The sequence below is a fragment of the Rissa tridactyla genome, chromosome 11 (genome assembly GCF_028500815.1).
Source record: "Rissa tridactyla isolate bRisTri1 chromosome 11, bRisTri1.patW.cur.20221130, whole genome shotgun sequence".
Classification (NCBI taxonomy): Eukaryota; Metazoa; Chordata; class Aves; order Charadriiformes; family Laridae; genus Rissa; species Rissa tridactyla.
In genome coordinates, this window is record NC_071476.1 from 9305962 (window position 1) to 9328395 (window position 22434).

General features: G+C 44.0%; 1 protein-coding gene across 5 annotated transcripts in view; it reads right to left on the reverse strand.

Moving 5' to 3' along the window:
* Window positions 1-22434, reverse strand: part of SHROOM1 (shroom family member 1) — a 40282-nt gene that overhangs the window by 17126 nt on the left and 722 nt on the right. The window contains exon 1 of one of the 5 annotated variants that reach the window (XM_054217697.1): window positions 8010-8325. The exons of 3 other annotated variants lie outside the window; for them this stretch is intronic. The gene's annotated coding sequence lies outside the window, so the exon portion shown is untranslated. One more of the 5 variants, XM_054217698.1, reaches the window with a different exon arrangement.

The window sequence follows — 22434 nt, forward strand, 5'->3', positions numbered from 1 at the left end:
TGGGTCTTAGAAATGCCCTGGCAAGGCTGCAACACAACGTGCACATTCCAGACAAGCTCGCAATATTTTCATTGTAAACCTCTGAAAGCAAAAAAAGAAAAACGTTAAATTAGAAGTATATCAGAACCAAGAACACCAGAAGATAAAGGGAAGTATATTAACGGTGTGTTGCTTCGTGCTTAAGGAGGAAATAAATCCACTAACAACCTATTAAGATCCAAAGGTTTTTGGTTGGTTGGTGGTGGTTTTTGGGGTTTTTTTGTTTGTTTTTTTTTTTTTTTAAAAAAAAAAGGCTAACTTGACTTCCACTCACTTATTTATCATATGTACTCCAATACTACCCAGAAAACCCTACACAGAGCACAGCCCTCTATGCAAAGCCTATTGCAAACATAAAGCACACACTCTCTGCTTTATAGATCTGACAAACAAGAGAGATTAGATGAAAAAAAGTGTGGAAGAGAAACAGGGTCTCCGTAGGGATTGGGCCGTGGCTAATGCTTCCCAGCGGGCTGACAGCTGAGGGAGAACAAGACCCAGATGACACACTGTGTACAAGGGGCTGTGCTGTCTCTGGGCTAGGATAAAGATGTCTTATGTCTCAAAAAACAAGATTTGTTACAAGTTTTCACCATAATAATGCAAAAAAAAAAAAATTAGTAGTGGCAAGGCAGCGCCAGGAAATCCACGTTGTCGCTGCCCACACTGTATGTTTTCTCAGCTCAGGTACCAGTGCTGTGCATTAGAATTCTGTGTTTACCCAAACATTATCAAATACAGTCCCCGAGCGACCAGTGCAGGTTCAAGCCCTGCTGATGTCTCCAGCCCCACGCTGACTGCTGTTAAAATACCAGTCGCCACCTCAACCTCTTCATTCTAGGGAAAGGTGGTTTGTATTGCACAATCTTGAATTCCTTGCAACCAACTCAGTAGGTCAAAGCCTCATGTCTCTGGCAAATTAACTGTACAGAGAGAAATCAGCGACTCCAGACTGCGGCCAATTAACAAGTTACCTGTCTTTTAAGGGTAAGCTTTCTTCTACTTACAGTTTGTTCTTGTTTGACATCATTTAGATTATATTAGGTGCTGCTAATTAATCCATAACTCACCTGCAGTTATACACAATGCTTGCCCAAAGTGTCACCCATCCGAAACACAGGTATTTTCTTCATTAAGCCTCTCATTTACCCTCAACAACCCAGGAAGAACAGCCCCTGGCGCTGAACACAGCCACGCAGTATGTTTGCATACTTGTGCAGTTCCATTAAAGTTTACCAACACAATCTTTCCATCAGAGAAGTAAGAATGAGCATTTTCCATAATAAATACAAGCAGAGTTCAAACCTTCTTTTGCGACCGGGCTGTTGGTGCTTATGGGTGAGGAATTGTAACTTTGGAAAACCAAACAGGATTTCTCCTCCAAAACGCTCTGGAGAAAAAGGCAACACCCTGCTAACATGCTGGCATGTGGAAAACTTCAGAGATCTATTTCTATTAAAACCGTCCTTTTAAAAAAAAAAAAATATGGCTCCATGGAAATAAAGGGGGAAACCACAGCTATTAATCCATAGCAAACTACAATATGCAACTGTTCTCCAAGCAACAGGAACGGTGTCTGATGCAAAGCAAACACCGTGACCAACCTACCAATATTATGTCATGTACGTGTTTGTGAATGACCTGTTTCTTATCAAAGGTTAAACACCCGATGTAAATATTAGCCGAAATTCTTCAGATTCCGATCAGTTGCACAGTCTGCAGCACCTGACCCATCTGCTTCACAGACCATGAGATCTAATGGCTACCAAAGTACCATCTGCGAGACTCTTGCTTTAGCAGACAATCTTCCTGGCTGCCCTAGGGAAGCCTGGAGAGTCTGAAAATCTGGTGAAGGCAAGTACCAAGTCTCTGGTATCACAGACACCTTCAGTAGGTCATCGGTTGATGATCTAGCACAGGTTCCCAGATCTCCATCCAGGTCTTCCTGGACAGAAATCTACACGCATGCACAACACGGATGCATTCTTGGTGACTGTGTCTCTGAGACATGAGATGTCTGGAAATAAGAGCTGCTCCTTTGACCAGACTGTGAAATATCCAGAAATTCCAGACAAATGTCTGAAGTCTTCAAATTCCATCACTTTCACAGGACTGTTGAAAGGGTGAAAGAAATGGAAGGATACCACATGCAGGAAAGTGTCGCTGTCTCATCATCTTTGTACCCAGCACCTCTGAAAGTCACCATTTCTCTCTTTTAAAGAGATACATTCCCTTTATTATTTTTTCTAGCCTATAATCAAGAATTTTGTCCCCTAGGACTTTCAGCTTTAGGTTTCAAACAGGAAGGCAAGCATATCAGATGACGTCCCCTTTAGATGACTGGAAAACACACATTCCGCTAATCTGTATTTTTCTTGCAAAGATTTCTGAGACTCTTAAAAAGCAGATTTCTCATTTCCTGCAATTTCCAGAACTACCATGCAGGTAGCTAGCAGTTGCCAAGGACATCATACATCAAAACCCAAGGACACACTTTCAAGTTTGGTTTACACAGGCCCAGTGGGAACCTTACCCGGCTACTGAGAGCCAGGGAAAGTCAAAGTGTCAGACGTTCTCAAAACAGAGCCTAAACGGGATTTAGATGAGGTTTATGCCTTGTGTGCACAGGAATAAATTTCACCATAGTTTGAGGAATGTAAACACCATAGACAGACTTAAGGCTTTCTGGAGCTATGAAAGTGTCTTGAATAATTTAGAGGAGGATGAAAATAATAATACTGCATCCCACTATCCCCCTTTTTTTGGGGGGGGGGGGGGGGGGGGGGGGGGGGGGGGGGGAGAGGACATGACGTGGGGCAGGATGGATGGACACAAGAGAGGGGGCGATAAATCTTCCTGAACTTCCTTACCCAGCTCTGCCGAGCTCTCTACAGAAGGAAGAGATTCCTCCTGGCTAGCGTGGGAGCTTTGCTTGAGCCGCAATGGCAGAACTGGTCCATCCTCCACCTTCCCTGGAGTCACTTCCCACGCAGCGATGACATCTCACTGCTGGACATGAACGTTTGGCATTTCAATAACACACATACTTGGCTGGTGAAAAGCTGCGGCCCAAATAAAATGCTTTGGGACCCGAGAACCATGGTCCGATCTCTGGCCAAGGATTTAATGAGGAAGATCAGGTTTGGCAATTCTTCACAGCCCTGTGAGAGACCTTTTCTGAGCACCCAACAGAGTCTGACCTTTTAATTAGGGCACTCACCCGCCACATACTTCTCCATTGTCCTTGAATTCCCTGACTTTCCTCATTCAACCTCAAAAATTTCTCTTGGCTTCCCCATCATCCTTACTCCCTAATCTACTAAACACCAAACACTTATTTCTTGTTTCTACTTCTGAAAGCACTTCTCAAAAAATGCTTTTGCCAGAAATCACAGCTTCATCCTAAACGTACGCGTTTCTTTACAGTCACTTCCATTTCATCCCTTCTTATTTCATCACAATTTCCCTTCTTTCTTTTTTAAATCTAACCAAGTTCATTCCATGCTGTAAATTCACTATCCATGCTGCTTTTACAGGCTACAAGAACAGACTCAAAAATATTCAAGAGAATTAAAGAATTACAGACTCTGAAGAACTCAAAATTTCAGAAAGAGAAAAAACCTAATGACACTGTTGATTTTTTTTATACGTATGCCTTTAGAATTAGCTTACATTATCCAATGTCCTAGAAAACACATAAGAAAATCCAAAGTAAAAAGCCTTCATTAGTCTCCTTCCTCTCCCAACAAGTTTAGGAAAAAAAGCGACTCTTTAAGGGCAGAAAACTACTTTCCACTTCCCACACACACACACTCGATTCAGTACACAGAGAGGCAAGGAATCTCAAATAGATGAGGAATCTCAGACAGAGGAGGACACAGCCAGAGAACTGCTTTCTCCCTGATGGATAAACCACCGTATTTTAACATAGCAAGAAAAAAGAGATTTGATTTCCAGGAACAGGGTAAGCCGCAACATAAGCGCACCCATTAGTGGGCAGAGCCGTCTCAGAAGATGTTTTCTCATTTCCGCCTTACTGACAGCTCGCCAGCAAAGCCGTCCAAGAAACACCAGAGAAAAATAAAATTCTCCTAGTCCCCCTGACCTACTACTGACTGCACCGAGCTTCCACAGCACAGGCGCCAAGCCAAGCCCACAAGAGAAGAAACCGGCCTCTAAATAGGTGAAATCCAGTTCAACATCTCCAACTGATGTATGGTTTGGGTCCAGAATAACTAACAGTAAGAGTCTGTCGTCACTCTATGCAAGACAGAGTTTTAAAAATATGTCTGTTATTAGCAGCTTGTAATTAGAAAAATCAGACAGCTCCAGCAACTGCCCCGCATCCCAAATCAAATGTAGTCACAGCACTATACGGATCAGAATTTGCCTTTCCTGGGCTTTCTTAGAGCTCTGAGAGAGCTAGCTCTCACCCAAAGTCATGAGTGAGAGCTGGCTGGCTGGGAAACGCCATAAAGTCATCTTATCTTCTGAAGAATAGTGGTTTTCTGGCAGCTAGATATGCTTTCTTCTGTTATAATATAAAACTGTTCTCAGAAGCTTAATGGATGGCTCAGTCATCACAGCCCAAGAGGCCCACACAGATAAAACCCCTGCAGACTCCAGTTTCCCTGTGCTGTAATTATGTTTTCCACAGACAAAACTGCCATGAGAAACATTGCTGCTGCTGCTCCAGCTTTAGACTAGGTGGATCCAGAGGCACCGGGCCGGGCAAGGGGCAAGTGTTCAGCTCACACTTCATCAAGTGGGATTATATATATTATTGATCTATATAAATATATATATGTGTGTATTTATATTTAGATTATTGCTTTTAGACATAATAAAGATGGATTAAACAATTCATTCTCTGCCCCTTAAATGTAATGAGAAGCCTTCTGCTGAACTTGGCAAGCTTTAGACTGTGTGCTATGAACTTTGTGAAGGAAACGGAAACACTCATGCTCCCTTCACCATATCCCCAGTCATTCCCACCTAGGGATTACCCACACGTACAATGTTGGACGGAGAATCCTACCAGATCTTCCCAGAGCAGAGGGATGGCACAGCCAGGCTGGCTCACCCAGAGAGCAGGGGAGCACAGCAATCAGCTTGTGCTAATTGGAAAACCTCGTAACACTGAGCACAGGGGAGGAGGAGACTGAGCACGTGAGAAAAACAGACAAAGAGAGAACGAAGGCAGAGATGTGGCAACAGAACTTCATCTAACAAAACAATCTCCTTGTACCTCAGAGTATATCTCACAAACTTTAACCACACACCGCCAATACCAGCAGGATTATTTGCCTTACCATAAAACCGTTTGAGAGTCCTACACTGGAACAGCACCCAGCACTCTGGCCTCCCCAGCGCTTCTCCTAACTACAAATTAACTTTTTTAATAACTTACTCCCCTCAATAAAGCATATAACTTTTCTACCTTTTCATAGCACATTGCCAGTCTAAAATGTAATTAGCAAACAATATTAGCACTTCCATTTTCTTATATACAGATTAAGGATTATGAATTAATATTAATTTATTTGGTATTAAAAGAGCCATTAGCCCTTTAACTTCTTTATTTTGACATAAGAAGCAGAAACTATTCCCTTCCAGAGGATGTCTGTTTTCAGTCTGACTCATCCAGATGTTAAACATAATCGTGCCTGCCTTCAGGCTGAGGGAGACAGTAATGTAATATCCAGTTACTACAGAACATTCCACTGGAATAAGAGAAAAACACCAAATATATAAAAGACACATTATATTACGCTGGTCCATTCCTTTGGCAAGTATTGCATTTGAGTATTTTCCAATATCTTTCATTTAGGCAAAATTCATAAGCATTTATTCTTAATCTTACTGGTTTCCGTAACAAACAATGAGAAAGCGTGTAAATTAAAAATAATCTGGAAATATCTATTAGTTATGTTAGTAGAGTTTAATGGCAGGGTGCAAGTTGCTCAGAATCACAGGCAGAAATGAAGCACCTGGTCTGCAAACAGTATTCAGACATGCTGCAACACTGACAGGGGATGCTGGTGGAAAAAGACTGGGGAAAGCATAAATTTATATAATTCTGGGAAAAGGCAGTACCTGGAGCAATAACCAGCGAGACTTTAACAAGGCAGCTGGCACCAGGGCAGTTACCGCACCTCTGACAACAGGCGAGTAATTCCACTGAGAAGCGGAGTTTCATTTAGAGGATCGCCTGCCTGGCATATAAACAAGAGACCACGCGATTCCCTGTCTGTAACACTTCATAGCAGTTAGTACCTACCCAAACAGAAAAGTGTGAGATTTTTCAGACACGGCTTTCTACATTTAATCTGTTCTCCAGGAACCTCCTCTTTGAGTCCCCAAATTGGTCACCTATAACCTGCGTTTCACCATCTGCCTCGCCACTTAAACACTGCCTGTGCCGAAGGATCATGACGTGCATTTCTATGAAGGTAACTATTTTTTCTGTAAAAACGTCTAACTGCCAGACCTCTTACCTCATCTATTTAATATGGATCTACATTTTATTTATTCTGAAAAAAAAGAAAAAAATACATAATCTGCACACCCAAAGGTAGAGCAGAGCTCCTGCGCTTGTATTAGAATGATGGTCACGCCAGACGTGGCACACCGGACTGTCCGTGCGCACAACAGGTGTGACATCGGTCCCTTACACATTATAACACACTAATAATGTTATCATTTTAAAGATAAATTCTCTGCTGTAAATTAAGTTCTGCCATTGTTCCACTTCCTTGGTTACATTCACGCATTTCCCTATGAAAAATGTCATCTTGCACACGCAGAGACAGAGGGGATAAGCCCAGAAGTTCAGGCTGCCTTGTGCAATTACATATGCCTAAGGCTGCTTTCAACCCCAGGTTAAACATTTCAAAGTGTGGTTTTAATATTTTCCAAGATATATACTGCTCCTTCCCCTGTTTTCCTGCAGACTGTCACAGAAGGGTGCCTCCGGATGGAGCAGATGGACTTTGGCAGCAGATGCTCTGGAAGAAACTTGACAGCTGAGTCAGCCCTTGGTGGGGAGACAGGATCCATAGAAAACAGGACACTTCCACACTGTTTTCCAACGTAACACTATCTTCTCCTGCACCTCCACCAGCTCATGCCTGGGTCTGGGCGTGCACTTGCGATACGTCTCTGATCATCCTCACCGCGTGTGACCAGCAGCAGAGCACACACTCTGCGCCTCCTGTTCCGTGCAGACCTTGCAAAGCACTTGGAAACTGCTGCCAGGATGCCCATGGGCACACCTGGGTGCACCTGGAAGCACTCAGACCATGCAGCATCGCACAAACTCTGCATTAAACCCTGTGAGGTCTGAGGACCTGTGTGGCATCCTCCAGCGGCTCTGGGACACGCTCAAGTGCCACCGTCTCAATGAGGGAAAAGCTGTGTGTAAGGAGAGACGAGGGCGATCATCCAGAGCACAGCACAGACACAGCCACTGGGGCCCTCAAAGGTCCGCCCTCGGGGTTTCGCTAAATCGCTCTCCCTCCCCAAACACAGGCACTTATCCAGAGATGAAGGCGCAGTTACTTAGACCATGGATCAGCAGAATCACTGTTCCTACCAGATTTACAGCAAACTAGATACAACACAGAGTAACCAGAATGTTATTTTCATTCTTTTCTTGCATGAAGCAAATATACACATAGGCATCACAGCAACTGTTGAATTACAGAGAGCCAATACATACCAGATACAGACATCTAGAATATATGTACCACTCTGAGATGACATTTAGTTTAGTTACCTCTAGAGATCTGGATGCACATTCACAGTAAATACAGCTAGCTCAGATTTTCTACCTCCAATTTTCTCTTTAGAAAACCAAAGCTAATGCTTTGGGTCCACATCCCAGCTACGTCTGTAGAAATTATCTGAAAGTCAGCGGAAAAGAAATCGCAAACATCAGAATCTGAAGTGTTTTCAAATGCGACTCGTACCGTGTCAGAGATTTCCCTGATCCCACCTGGCCCCGCCACTGGGACGTCTCAGAGGCAGCGGGTGGCTCCACGCAGGGCACGAGCACCAAAGCTGCACGAGTGACTGTCACAGGCAGCTCCTCCGCCTCACGCTGGAGGCTGCCCTTTGGTTCATGCCATTCCGCCGCGCGCAGTGTTACAGTGGCAGTGGAAAAGGAAGAAAAGCAAACAGCAGGCTCGGCTATTTCATTATCTCACCAGTCAATCATTAACGATGGCGCTTTTTCTGCCCAGCTGTTGGGCAGCAGCCACGACTCCCGCGTGGGCACAACTGAAAAATTCCATGAAGATGATGCCGCGGCCACAGCGGAGAGAGCAGGAGCGGCCCTCGCCCCCCGGGACCAACGCACCCCCTCCCGTGCAGCCCCCTGGGTGGTATCACCGGAGGAGCATCCCTCGGCTCCCCCACACCTCGTCCTCCCCTGTCCCCAGCCCGGGTCACACCGCACGGGGAAGAGCCCCTGCTCTGGGGCAGCTGAGACACACTGCCAGACAAAAGCTAATTAAATCCAACTGAAAGCAGGTAGATTTAATCCAATGATTTTATTTTCTTAAAAAATTAGGTACTACTTCCAAAAGGGGAGAGGAAGAGGGTTGCACAATAAAAGTTAATACAGTTCAAGGAAACACTGAAGCTATGTTTTGTATGCTGCAGGTTTTTTCGTTTTTTTTTTCTTGTTTGTTTTTTTAATGTTTTGTTCATAAAACAGCACAGAAGGCACACAGATTGAGGCTTTCATCTATTTTGTGCAACTCTGAATCAACTCAAGCCTGTGCAATAAATTCTTTCCTGCCTCCAAATATATGCGATGGAGCCTGAACATTTTATAACATCCTTATCCGGTGAGATGAATTCCTGCTCGTTTCCAGCTGGGCTTAAAAAATAAGCCGATTTTATGCCACTATTTTTTTCCTCAAACTAAGCTGCCAACTGGATAATGCCATGCAAGCAACAGCTCTCTGATTTGTTCTTAGGTGTCGTCTCTCAAAGGAAAACCAGGGACTCCTTCAACATTTCCTACAAAAAGAATCCGCTCGCCTGTGGCTATGTTCAATCTTTACATGGTGGCAAGGAGTAGACAGCTCTCCAGTGGGACACAGATTCTGCTGAAGACACTGCAGAGGCTTCAGAATCCATCCCTGCTTTACTGCACAGCAGAAATAGGAGGGGACAGGGATCATTTCGTTGGGAACATCTAAATTCTGCATCTCCTGTGCAGGAGGGGAATACAGTAGCCTCCGCCGAGAGCAACCATCCGGGCTCCTCCTCAAAATCCTGTACACAAACAGGCCATCCCTAAGCATAATTTTTTTTCCCCCACCAGCACATGATGTGATCAGTACCTCCCGGAGTATAGAAGGGCTCCTGGGAAGTTACTCAGTAACTAACTCCGTGTTTAGTCACTGCATTAAATACTGTTTTCACAAAGCAGTGACTTGGTATCTGATCGCGTCAAGTGTTCTGCAACGGGAGGCGAGGGGACTGTTTCCAATGGTCCAAGACATGAGAAGAAAAAAAATAATCTTGCCCTGCGTGATGCCAGCTTGGCAGGAAAAAGACAAACCTGAGCAAGTCCTCCTGCCAGGACACGAGCAAAGCTCTCCTTGGGGACAGAGCTGGTGACGCCGGTCGCGCCTCCTCTGCGCAGGGGGCTTCGTGCATTTCTTTTGTAACTGTAAATTTTGCGCAGGTATTTCAGAGATTACCAATTTGTTAAAGTGCTGCAGACAGAAATCTGATCTTAGCTCTACATGAATAGTAAAGGTTCAAACATACCACAACAACAAAAAAATAAATATAGAAAGCCGAAGTCATCATTCTTCCACCCGAGGCCTTGGGTCTTGGAGGGTTAATGCACCAACTGCTGCCTCTCCGGGCACAGGGGACAGCTGAATTCGGCAGAGAGGCTGCTAACATTGGAGAGTTCAGGTTAGCACCGAGATTTGCCACAGATCTTTGTAAGCTTTGGCCCTTAGATTACAATGAGATTTTTTTAAGATATTTGAGCACATCGAGGTATGACAGTGTCCAGACTTTTCCGGACACAGCACAGCACCCCACCTGTGACTCCTGCCCACTCTGAACAAGAACTGAACAGACATGGAAGTTGAAGTGTTCCTAAACAAAGTGTCTCTTTTATGTAAATGGGGGATAAACAACTTGCCACCCTGCTGTCAGGATAAATCCATTAAAAACCGTGAGACTCTCAGAATCAAACACAAGTTCCCCCCTAAGGTGAAGGTGCCGAAAGCTCTGCAGGACAGAGAGTGTCAGCAACAGCTCGGAGCAATCACCTGAAACTCTGCAAAACAACGCAAAGCCTCGGGAAAAGGGCCCTGTCAGCACAGTATCACGTAATCCAGAGTTCTAAACCAGCCGAAGTTTTACTAGTAACTTGCAATAATAAGTTTTACTAGTAACTCGCAATAATGCACAGTACTATACATACAATAATAGCATTCACTAGTTATAAAATTATTTCAGATATAAATCACATGCCTCCAAATGTTCCTCCTAAATTATAAACCAGTTGCCTTGTAAAGAAGTTATTAAATATTATATATGGTCCACAGCTCTAATGATTTGTATCTCACAATGGCAAGTTGTTCTGAGGCTGGTTACGATGGGGGAGGGCAGCGCAGCCCCCCTTGGCTGCTGAAACCCCAAACCCTGGGCAGAGCTAACGGGGAGCAGGGCTAGAGCTCCTTCAGGGCCCCGGCTGTCACAACAAATCCCTGTTTTACAAGAATTAACAATTAAACCTTCCCACTGCCTTTGCATGAAGCGCTGTAGCTTTGGGCTGAGTAACTGCTCTTTGCTCCGTGCTGGGATTGGAGTCACCCGTCGGCACAGCCGCGCAGGAGGGACGGCCAGAACAACGCGCTCCTGAGAGACAGCGTAACCACAGCCCTGCCCCGACTTAAATGCGGTATTATGTTTAATGACTAATAACGACTGAATGGGATGGGATGGAGAGACCCCGGATGAGAGAATTTACAGCTGCTCTTGGCAATTAAAAAGCACTACAATGCATCAAAATCAGAGAATACGATAGACCCAAGGCAGAAAACTTCCTCTCAGGTCAGCACAAGCACACCAGCCATCATTCATCACCACTAGGACATAACCAAAGTATTCTCAGGAGATCTACAAGTCATGAAAACGCATGCTTAGGTTTGTTACCTGTAAACTTCCATGGTAACAATAATAAACAGAACCAAGAGTAAAAACAGTCAAAGGACTTTGTAAAAACAACAGAGCTGAGGTTGGTTTTATCTGTCCTTGGGTTCCTAAACGTTTAGAGTGCATTTACATTATGTTTTCAAACTCTTCTTCACAGCCAGAAATATTGATATATACAGTGGATTTCTTAATGGAGAGTTAAGACTTTCAGGGAATCCCTTGAATTTTTACAACTAATGCTTTCAGAGATGCGTAAAATCTCACAATGCTCATGATAAAGATGTCAGTGGTTGCCTGTCATTTCTGAACACTGCCACAGCCACTGCACAAAACTGCTTGGAAGTAGAAAATTAGGTTTACGGGCCAAAACTTGCCTCTTAATGTTATTTTCCAGATCTTCTGCTTAACCTGCACACCACCAGGATGTGTTCTGCACTTGTGTGCAGCTCCTGAGGGCAAGGACCAATAAGTCTGGATAAAACACAGAAAACGCCAGCGATCAACAACAACCAGGGGAGACGCCTGCTCACCATTCATCGGCACCTCACATTCCGTCGCTGCTCATTTCATCCTAATTTCACAGTACCGACATCACAAAAGTGCTGACAAACTGTAGAGGTATCAGATAAGCACGCAATATTAAAATAATTTCTCGTGGCTGTGACAGTCTTTTTTCATACAGCCCCACATACATCCAATTAGTCTCTGGTGAGCCCCTTAATGCATCAGGATGAAGTAAAACCACAGCGACCCTGGGATTCCTCGCCCGCCTCACGCGGGTAGAGAGCCGTGGGCTGATCGGAGCCTCCCGGCCCCGCAGTGCTACTCCCTGCACATCTGCCTTCCTAGCCTTTGGTACGAGGTGTCGGGAAGTGAAATCCGACAGGGGAAGCAACACAAACAGCAAATGCTACCCATAAAAACCTCCAATCGCCCACTGGGCTATTACCTTTCAATGTTATTTTCATTACTTGGCATCAGCTGGGATACAGATGGCGGCTCGGGGTTATTGGCTTCAAAAACTAGGTCAACGGCAGCACAGATACAAAGTAAAAATAAAAATCCTGGGGTTTACCCACCAAAATCATCCAAGTAACAGCAGCCTAATAGAATAATATCCCTGAGAGAACTCATCAATCCCAGACTTCACGGATGTGGCTGCCCTACCTAGTAACCAAACCAGCTCGCAGGGCAGGACTCCAACAGGGCTATTATAGATTATATTCATTACTTTTTCACTAGAATCCAGTAACTCCTACAGGAGTTAATCCTTCTGCATAACATTACAGCAAACACAAGTATTTTTTTAGCATTTCCTATGATTTAGTAAATTGTTTAGTAATAGTGTATAGAAGAAAGGTAACACAAAGCCAGTGCTATTGTTCTAAGTCATGCAGATGTACCCTGGATCAGAGACAGGTCCCCGTGTTCCTTCAGTCCCTGATGGGATACGAAATGTTCCGCAGCCAAAGCAACCTACAGAACCTTCCTTTGCTCGCGCTCCGTTTAAGGCTGGTTTCCCAGTTCACAGCAATGGAAGCAGCTGCGAGGAGCAGGGGTTTCTGCTGCAGCGCGGAGCAGAAGCAGCCAGCCACGTGCTGGGGAACGCACGGCTGCCGAGAATTACCTAAAATTGGCACTGTCCCCCAACAGCATAGCCACGCTCTCGCTCACATAAATCTTCACTGGGAGTTTTGACTGAGTAGGGTTACAGGATTTGTCCCTGGTAAAATACTTAATGTTCTCACCTACAGACGTGAGGTCAAATCATATCATATTTGAAAGCCTCATTAGAAAAAGAAAACAATATTTAGCTGAACACGGTTCCCAGCTGAAACCACGCTGTAAGCACATTTAAATGCTGCACCACCAGCGCCTGAGCTCTTTGAACCCACAGGAAAATCTTCAGAGAATAGCATATGCTGTACCACACAACACGGGGACATTTGAGTGTCTGAACCAAGGGGCTGCACCAGCCCAGGTGAGTGGGTTTAATTTTACTGTTTAACATAGTTTCTCAAACCAGCTGAACTTCATTTTGTGTGGCTCGCAGATTCCCAGCCATCCCTGGGCCTCAGAGCGGAATCCCCTCAAGCCATTAAAATGGAAATGCAGCAGAATCCCAACTGCTGCCGAAAGGGGCGAGATTTGCCTTTGTCCTCCTCTGCCCACTTCTTCCCCCATCCCCACGCTGGCCTTACTGCAGCCCCAGCGCTTGTGGGCTCTGCCGAGTCCATTCGGTTTGCTAACCCGGCAGGAGCTGTTCAGGGTTTGTGTTTGGTTTTCTGCTGGTTTATTGAGCTGAAAGAGCTCACCGAGGAACTGGCTGAACGTCGAGCTGACGCCGTGGGAGAGGAGGGGAGCGGGGCAGGGCAGCCACGTCCCAGCAACTCGTGCTCTAACGCAGAAATTCATCCCCAGTCACTTCATGCTCGCGGTGTCAGTGCTCTGCCGAGCTTCCTTCCACATCCAACAGTCTGGGTAAGAACTGCAAAAAGCGTTAATTAGGGCTTGTCCCTCTGACCTGTGCTCCCCTGAGCCACTGGCAGAGGGTGCACCCTCGGGGGTGCGGTACCCGCGGCACAAACCTGTACCCAGCAAACAGGCTTAGCAGAGATCTGCTTTGAGTCTGATACTGATTCCACCCAAATCAATAGCAAAACTCTTCCTTTAAACCGGCTAAATGAAAGGGCATTAAAAAAAAAAGAAACGGGGCATTGTTTCAGGAATGTGTCACTCATCAGAAGTTGTAAGTTCTCTTTTTTTTTCCACAGACTATTATAAAACTCATATTTAAATGAGATTTGTCACTACATTTAAAAAATTTGTTCAGGAGTCACACACATATCTAAGTATTAAAGAGCAGTGCAGGATGCTAATAAACAACTCCCAAGGAGACTGTGATCCATTTGTTTACCTTTTAAGCGTTGTAAAATGTGAGAAAGTAAGAAGAGAGGGACATTATGGCTCCCCGGGGACAAGGGTCCAGCTGAAGAGCAGAAATGCCAGCTGCTGCCTGCTTTTGTCATCAGGTATGTGCTCCTCTCTTTCTGCACTAAGAAAAATAAATAAATATCAAGGGCTTCTGGTGGTATGTCGATCCAGTTACACGGCAAAGGCAGCGGCAGGCTCTCTGCTTTCTCTCACAACACACAAGTACAATGGTGGCTTTGTTATGGCGAGGCTAAATAAATAATGTAGCCATTAGATGTCATAAAGAAAAGGAGCACTAGGCGATTAAATTCCAGATAGAGCGCGGGGCGGCTCTGCCACGCTCCCAGATAAACCGACGTACAGCGAAGGAAGCCACAGACTCTGCCAGCGCTTAGGCCAGCAGCTTGTGGTTTTTAAAGGCCAAAATTACACACAGTCAACAGAGATATGGAACATGAAGGTCTGGGCATTAAGCAAGTTCAGATCAGAAGAATGACTGATAACAGGTATTTCTTTCTCACATGCGTGCGTTTACTGCAGTGGAGCTTATAGATGTATAAAACCAGCAGGGTCTGAACTAACGTCTCTTGAACGCAGCTTTTGAAAAAAAAAAATCAGTCTGTCCAACAAGGCAACTTGAGCACATGTATTTTCACAAGTAAAAGCAATATTATTCTTACAATCAAACACTAAAAAGAGTTTTGGAGGTCTCCAAGCAAACCTGGCTCATTAATCACATAACTTCACATTTGGTAAGCACTCATTTGGCCAGCAGTCTGGAAATACCAGTTAATCATTTAAATTCTGGAGTCTCCCTGAACTTCAGGTGGCATTGGGATGACAAAATAATAGAGAGCCATTTTACATTTAAGATTAGTATTTTAGGAAGCATACATTTTCTTTTCTATGAACCTTTTCTGCTAATAAGGACCTTATTCTACAAGCTATCCACAATGGAAATTTCACAACAGCTTTTGTGAGAGTCTTCACTATGGAAAAAACCCAGGAACAAGCTTCAAGATGTTTTTCATGTGCTAGAGTTGAAGTAGAGTAGAAGTTATTAACAGAAAACAGGAAGCACAGAAGGCGTCTGCTCTGGAAACTCCTATAAGTGGATAAACAAGATGCTACACATGATCTCTGCTTTTTATATCTGGTTTTATATATTAAAAGAAGCAATTTTCCTAGGTACACAACGGGAAACTCTGTTAGTCTCATCTAACGACTGACAATTCACTACCAAAACGCGCTAACCTGGAAAGCATTTCTTTTTTGTTTAATATGAGCAAATCCTTCTTGTTTTACCAGTCAGTTTTATATAATATAGGCAAAATCACTTGCAATATATATAAAGGTCCTTTGAACTCAACATTTCTCAGATGAAGAGCTGACAGAAGTTATTCAATGGACAGGCTTGGGGCTACACAATGATTTAGCCGCATTCATGCAATCAGTTAATGGCAAAAGTGGAAAGAGAACAAGTCTACTGTGCAACCCCCTGCTCTACGGACAGACCAGATTTCCTGCGTTAAATCATCACGCAACAGGCAAGCTTTGTGGGTGCACTTCAGGGGTCAGCTCAGGTTATAGGCTCAGATTCTTAAGCCTGAGAGACCCAAGGGTAGGCATGCAAGCTCATATTCCCTTAGAGTGCTACAAGAAGTTCTACTGACCCTCCTGAAACACCCCCCAAGACACCTCTGAAATACCACAGAAGCCATTCCAGAAACCGTGCCACTTACCATAGGCCTTAATATGGATTTTAAGTGTCTCTTCCACATTAGTGTGCGAGATGTGCCACAGGGAAAAGGAGAGCAGCTGGTGCAAAAGGAATGGCAGGGAGGGACCGGTACATCCTGGTGTCGCTCTCACCCGGGTAATTCTAAGCTTGGTTATGGTTCTGCATCTGCCTGATACACGGGGCTCCTCAGCCCTTGCTGGGAAATGCCACTTGGAGCTTCCCGAGGAACAGATGCTGCTTATGGAGAGAGTCATATCCTCCAGTTAAACCACTTATTTTAGTCAAGGGTTCACAGGGAATTCTCATGAGACTGGGACTAGAAACCCAAAGTTTCACACCAGTAGAACGTCAAAGACATGAACCTTGCCAGCAGAGATCTGCCAGGAACAGCTTTCTGGCTTTGTCCCATCGTAGATATTTTCAGTTTGAATCAGTTAAGAATTGCTTCAGTTCATATCAAAATCACTTTTTCAGCTTGTCTATAAAAAAAAACCTTAAAAGTACAAGCTTTTGTTTTGTGACACATAAAACATTCCAATTCCACACAGAATCAAACATTTTATTTCAAGGTATTCAGGACACGCAAAACCATCATAGAACCACCAAACTGTGTAGATGGTCATCAGCATAACTGCACAAGGGCTGCAAAACGCACCTGAAAGCAGGACGCTTCCTTGGGCAGTTAACTCCTCCTGAGGTCTCCTAGAGCACTGGAGGTAGCTAAAGCAGGGGACCGCGAGGACAGCACTCCTACCCCTACAATCTTACAATTAAATTGCCTTAGAGCTTCTTCTACAAATGGTCTTCAGCAGCAGGGACAGGTGAGGGAATGAGCAGAGGGAGGCTGGGACAGGTGCAAACTCCACACTTGCCATACACAGAAAGACCACGCGATGCCTGGATTCAACAAAACCACAAATGGTATGAGCTCATCCGATCTGAGGCTGGAAGGACCCTTGAATGTCTAAATCCCTCAGCAATGCGGAATATGCACGTACAGCCGTCGTGGGGAATCAGCACAGATGACCTCCTTTCAGCCTCCACCAAACACACATTCCCAACACAAGCCAAGCTGTTACCGCTCGGGATGCGCAGTCAGTGGTCGAGGGAGCAGAGAATTCCAGCTCTGCCAGATCCCATCATCACATCGCTGCTGTTCTGAGCGTGCCGAAGTGGGGTGGGCACCACATCCTAGGGCTTGCATAAATCTCCTAAATCAGACCTAGTGGTGCTGGGAATACTGTTCCCCTAAAAGGCTCGATTGGGTGAAGAGCTGAACGGGGCAGTTTGGGGAACCGAGACACTGGTCATGTCTCAGGACAACACTGGTAGTGTCAGTAACGTACGAGCAGCATTACATTGCTAGTGCTTGGATTTCTACAGTATGAGGTATGCAACAAAGTCACTCTTGAGCCTTCTACAAACGGTCCTGTAAAAACGGCTTGTGATATTGTAGGTACCACAAAATTCAACTTAAGCAATAAATATGCAACATGACGTGACCATTTCACAGATTGAACGGTAAAAACCCAGAGATCAGCTTTACAGTCTACAGATTAGTCACAAAAGTACAAACAACCCTTGGGTCAAGCCTTTAAATTTTACAGGCTCTAAGATTATCACAAAACTCAGCTCAAAGAGTATGTTTACTATCTCAATCATTTGTTTTACAACTGATGGAAAGTTTGTTGACGAATCTAAAATAAATACTCATTTGTAATTTTATATGACTAACTTTTTTCAGAAAAACAATGAAAAAACCCTTGCTGATTTATATTATTATCATAAAAAATAATTAACAAGAAACATTCACTTCAAACCAGGACTGCAAGTTTATAAGATGCATAATTACTCCTTGACAGATGAATAGCAAAAAGATATTATTTTCAAATTCTGATCATCCTCCTTCCCTGTTCTCAAAGCTAGAAGCCTGTCTAGTAACAGGGACAGGTGCAGAAGAGATCCAAGACATAATCTTATATAGCTCCACACATGGAATGCCGCACCAAGAATAAAATCCCAAAGAGGAGAGATGTCATTTCGTATTTGGGATAAAAAAAAGAGAGGTTTGTGTATTCTAGAAAGGTCCTATGTGTACCAGCGCTGCTTCCTGCTGTGGGTACTTATTATGACAGATGTTTATCCATTTGATGGGAATATTCCAGGTGGAGATGTGGTCATAGGGTTTGGGTGTTCTTTTTTTAACTTGTCAGATGAAGTGTTCCAGCTGTTTCAGAACAAGTCTCAAGATAATACATTGTCTTATCAAGGTTAAAAAAAAATAATATCTGGCAATCCTTTATGAAACAGTAGCTCTTGTCCTTTAGAGTTCAGACTAAAAATCTGGCAAGGAACAGCCATTGCACCAAGTACTTGGGTTTGATTTATCTGTGAAATCTAAGTAATCTAAATTTGGGACTGAATTTAAACCCCAGAACAATCCCTTTGCATTAATACATCAAGTCTCTACTGAATTTAAGTTTCCATGCAGTCCATCCACAGCTTACAAGGCTATTCTTGGAATTTCTTTTGGAAGTCCAGCACGGCCCACAGCTAGTGAAACCAGAGCTCCTTTCGGCTCTGCTCTCGCCTCTGTGCTGCTTCGGTCAGTCAGGTGGAGCAAAGGAATTTCCAAATTCAGAGAAGAGTTACAATCAGGTGGAATATAGCAGAGTGAAAGCGTGTTGAGGCTGGACTGGTGGGCCAGAGGGAAAGCGATGGGTACAACTGTCCTAGGAAGGAGGCTTGAAATAGGAGCCAACAAAGGAAAGTAATTGGGGGGGGGCACCAAAAAAACAAAAATGCACATTTGGAGGAGGATGAAGACAAAGATCAGATGGGAAACAAGAGGAGTTCGGATTTGCCCAGCAAAGAGATTGGGGCTTGGAAGTAAGAGAGCGACAAGGAAGAGCTGCAGCCCAGGCACACAGACACGGCGAGAGCCAGCAGAACAAGGGCTCCTCAGGCAAAAAGAGAAATGAACAAAATCTCAAAGCTCAAGACACAAAATAAAATCAAACTAATAAAACCAAGGGAATATTAAGTATTCTTAACTTAGTGAGAAGGAAGAACATTCTTGCTAAGCAAGCTAGAGGCTTTGCTCAAAAAGCCAAAAACAAGCTGGTCATTTTGGTCATTACTGAAAACTACCACCCCAGCGGAAGAGCTCGCCCTTGAACAGGGAAAGTACAGATTCCTAAGCAGAATAAATTACAGGTCCACACATTGTCTCAGTCTGATAGACTTCACTCCAGGATACTTAAGGCCCGGTTAAAGCAGGACTGTTACTGTTTATCTCCGAGGGCTGATGGAAGCTCGTCACATCACAGAAGACAGGGAAAAAGGCAAATAAAATGCCTGTCAAAAGAGGGTGAGCTGGAAAGAATAAAGAGGAAGGAGAGAGAAAGCATCTCATTGGCCTACCTTTGATTTGACCATGTCATTGTTGACAAGTCCATGTTTTTAAACAGTCTGTTAACTTACAGTTGCTTATGATCAGTTCATTTGATTATTTACATTCATTCACTTTATGAAGATTTTCCAAGCTCAAACACTTTACATATGCCTACACAGTAGCCCAAAAGTATTCATTCTTGGACTACCTTCTGTCATTCCTCATTTATTCTGTGAGTCCTCCCAGTGTCAGACACGAGAAGTCTTTGGGGACAGCAAGAGGCTGATGGAAGATCCCCAGGCTAACTCCGCCAGCACACGGGTCACCTCACATACAGGCAGGAGGCAGAAGCAGCACGTGTTTTACCCCGTACCCAAAGCCTCCCTGAGCCAACTGCTGCTCTGGCAGGAACACAGGCCATGCTTGTATTTATAGAGTGATGCATATCTCTGAGAGCAAGTACAAGCACTCTGTTAAACCGCATAAGAAAAAAATTATAAATCTCATTCTGAGACACATAGTCTACATCCCTGCATGCCCACAGAGCAAAAAATATAAGTTCTGTGTCATCTGTGATGATGCACAGACTGTATTTGGGCATAATTTTCTAAACGTCTGGTTCCCATTCTGGCTTGACATGCATTGTACAACCACAGGAACAGGGAATCCCCGAATCAGCAGGAGCATCATCCTCAGTATTGGTATGACCGATTTCACCTCCAGGTCCCACTGTCAGGTGCTCATTCTCACACCTTAGCACTCAGCATTGTTCAATGCCAAAAACTAAAAACACTTAAGCCATAAAAATCATCCTCCTCCTGATAGTGAAGGATCTCCCAGGTCACCAGAAAGTGCCCTTGTCAGATTATAATAAATTTATTCATTTTTAAAGACAGACATAATTTGACACAACATTAAGTTCTGTTGTTATCCTTTAAAAAGCTTTTTCAAGGCCAACTGAAGTAAATGCACCTTTACATTGATTTTGCTGTTTTGAATCAGACCTAAGTCAGACCCAAAGGAATGCGCAGGAGATATGCACAGCAATTAATCTTTTGCATACACTTGAGATAAATAAATCCCTTGTTTAAAGGAAGTTTACATTCGCCCTCGCTCCTTGGAGTGTGCAAATGGTACACTGAAAAAAAAAAGAGCAAAAACCTGCGCTGAAACACAGCAGGGTGATAGGCAGGGAACACCGAGCACCTGAGCTGGGGAGCGCTCCGCTACTGGAATCACCTGAAGACACTGAAATCACACGGCCTTGCACTTGGCCAACGCTTCCAGCACAAGCAGTGGAGGTGTGGATGTCCACAGTATTCTGGATGATACCTGCTGTGCTGTCCAGTGAGCTGATACCACAACACCAAAAAGATGAAAACCCAGGTAGCAGAAATTAGAGGGAACTTCTCAAAGCATAAAGTTTGAGATATAGTCAAATTTGATATCAATGATATTTCTAACACAAGTTTTCCTTTGCAAAAAACTTCTAAAGAAATTAAAACTTCATTTTAATAACTTAGATTAGGAAAACATTATAAACAAAGAACTAACTACAATTAGTTTCTTTTCCACACCTCTCCTTTGCTTTTTGTTTACTCGGTATTAAAATTCTATACATATAAAATTATGTTAAACACACACTCGCAGCACTCCTATTCCACTTCTGTGCCTGCCCCACCCTTCAATTATTTTACAAATCCATTTTCCCTGTTTCGTGCCAGCAGGTCTCCTGTCAAGCCACCCCAGAGGGCTCAGCCAGTGCCAGCTCTTAGCTCCAAACTGGCCAAGGCCAACTGGAACCAGCCACAGTGGTGACAATCTGGTTTATCATCTGAAGCCACAGGTCAATGGCAGTATCTTCATTTATGCTTTGGGACTGGCACAGAGTCAGCCCAGCCACGGCTGGAAGCTCTTGGAGATTCCAGCATGTTGAGGACAGAATCTTCAGACATTTTAAGTTACTAAAAAAAAAAATATAAAATCAAAGCATGTACATTTTTCAGAGACTTGTTAATTGGCCAGACTTGGGAAGATTTTCAGAGGGAACAACAAAAAGCACATCCCTGATGCAAATTCATGCAAAACAAAGTTTAGTTCCCTTCTCCAAAGCGTGGGAAACAAGAGTTCTTCAGTGACAGGTCAGAAGTATTGAAAATAGGGAAGACATCTTTTTCTTCCCTCAGCTTGTTCTTAGAAATACAGGATTCATTTTGTCCCCAGCTGCCCAAAATTCTAGGCAAAGGAACCAACCAGAATGCAAATTCCCAGATGAAAAACTCTGGCAAAGGCAGAATGAGGAAATGAGTGGGTTAAAACTGAAAGTACCAAACACCTGGTAGCAGGCAGAAGGACCAGCTACGCTCCTTCACCCTTCACCCTGAGCCAGAGACAGGGCTGGAGAGGCTGTGTCGGGGCTGGCCAGGCAGGGGACCTCGGTGGCCCATTCCCCAGCCCCTCTCCAGCCACATCCTGAAGTTTCTGTCACTGGATGCTTGGATGTGGTTTCCAGTTTGCCCTGGGGTGTGCGTGCAGCCAGTGGGACCCTGACAGGCCCAAGTAGCTCTGGGAGTATGAATGTGGCCCTTGGCGTGTTTGGACTTGCACCTTAGCACTAAATAAGGCCAAACAAGAGACAGTATCAGAGCATACCAGAACCCTCTCAGGCAAATTAATAAATAAATACATTTGCATAGTCTCTCACCATTTGTTAAGTGGCTGGAAAATCTTATATGATTCCCTCCCCCCACCACATGAAAATACTTTTCTTTCTCTCCCCTAATTTTTTCAACCTGGATTTCTATTTTCTAAATGCACACTCAAATTGTTTTTCAAGTTTTAATTTTGCTGTTTTCTCATTAATTTTCACACATCAGTGCATACCAATTGGAGATGTTTCTACTTTTTAAATACATCACATCAAGAATACTTTGCAAAACACCACTCTAAAGTTAAGTCTGGAATTTTTTAGAATATGCTTCTGCATTGAAATACATTCAGTTTCTACCTGACACTGCTTCATTCTTGACATTAAATGCTGCTACGGAGACTTTTCTTTCTGAGAGAAGAATCCTATTAACAGGTCTTTGCACAACAGGAAAAGAAGGGTCCAGACAATTACTGCCCCTGTGAT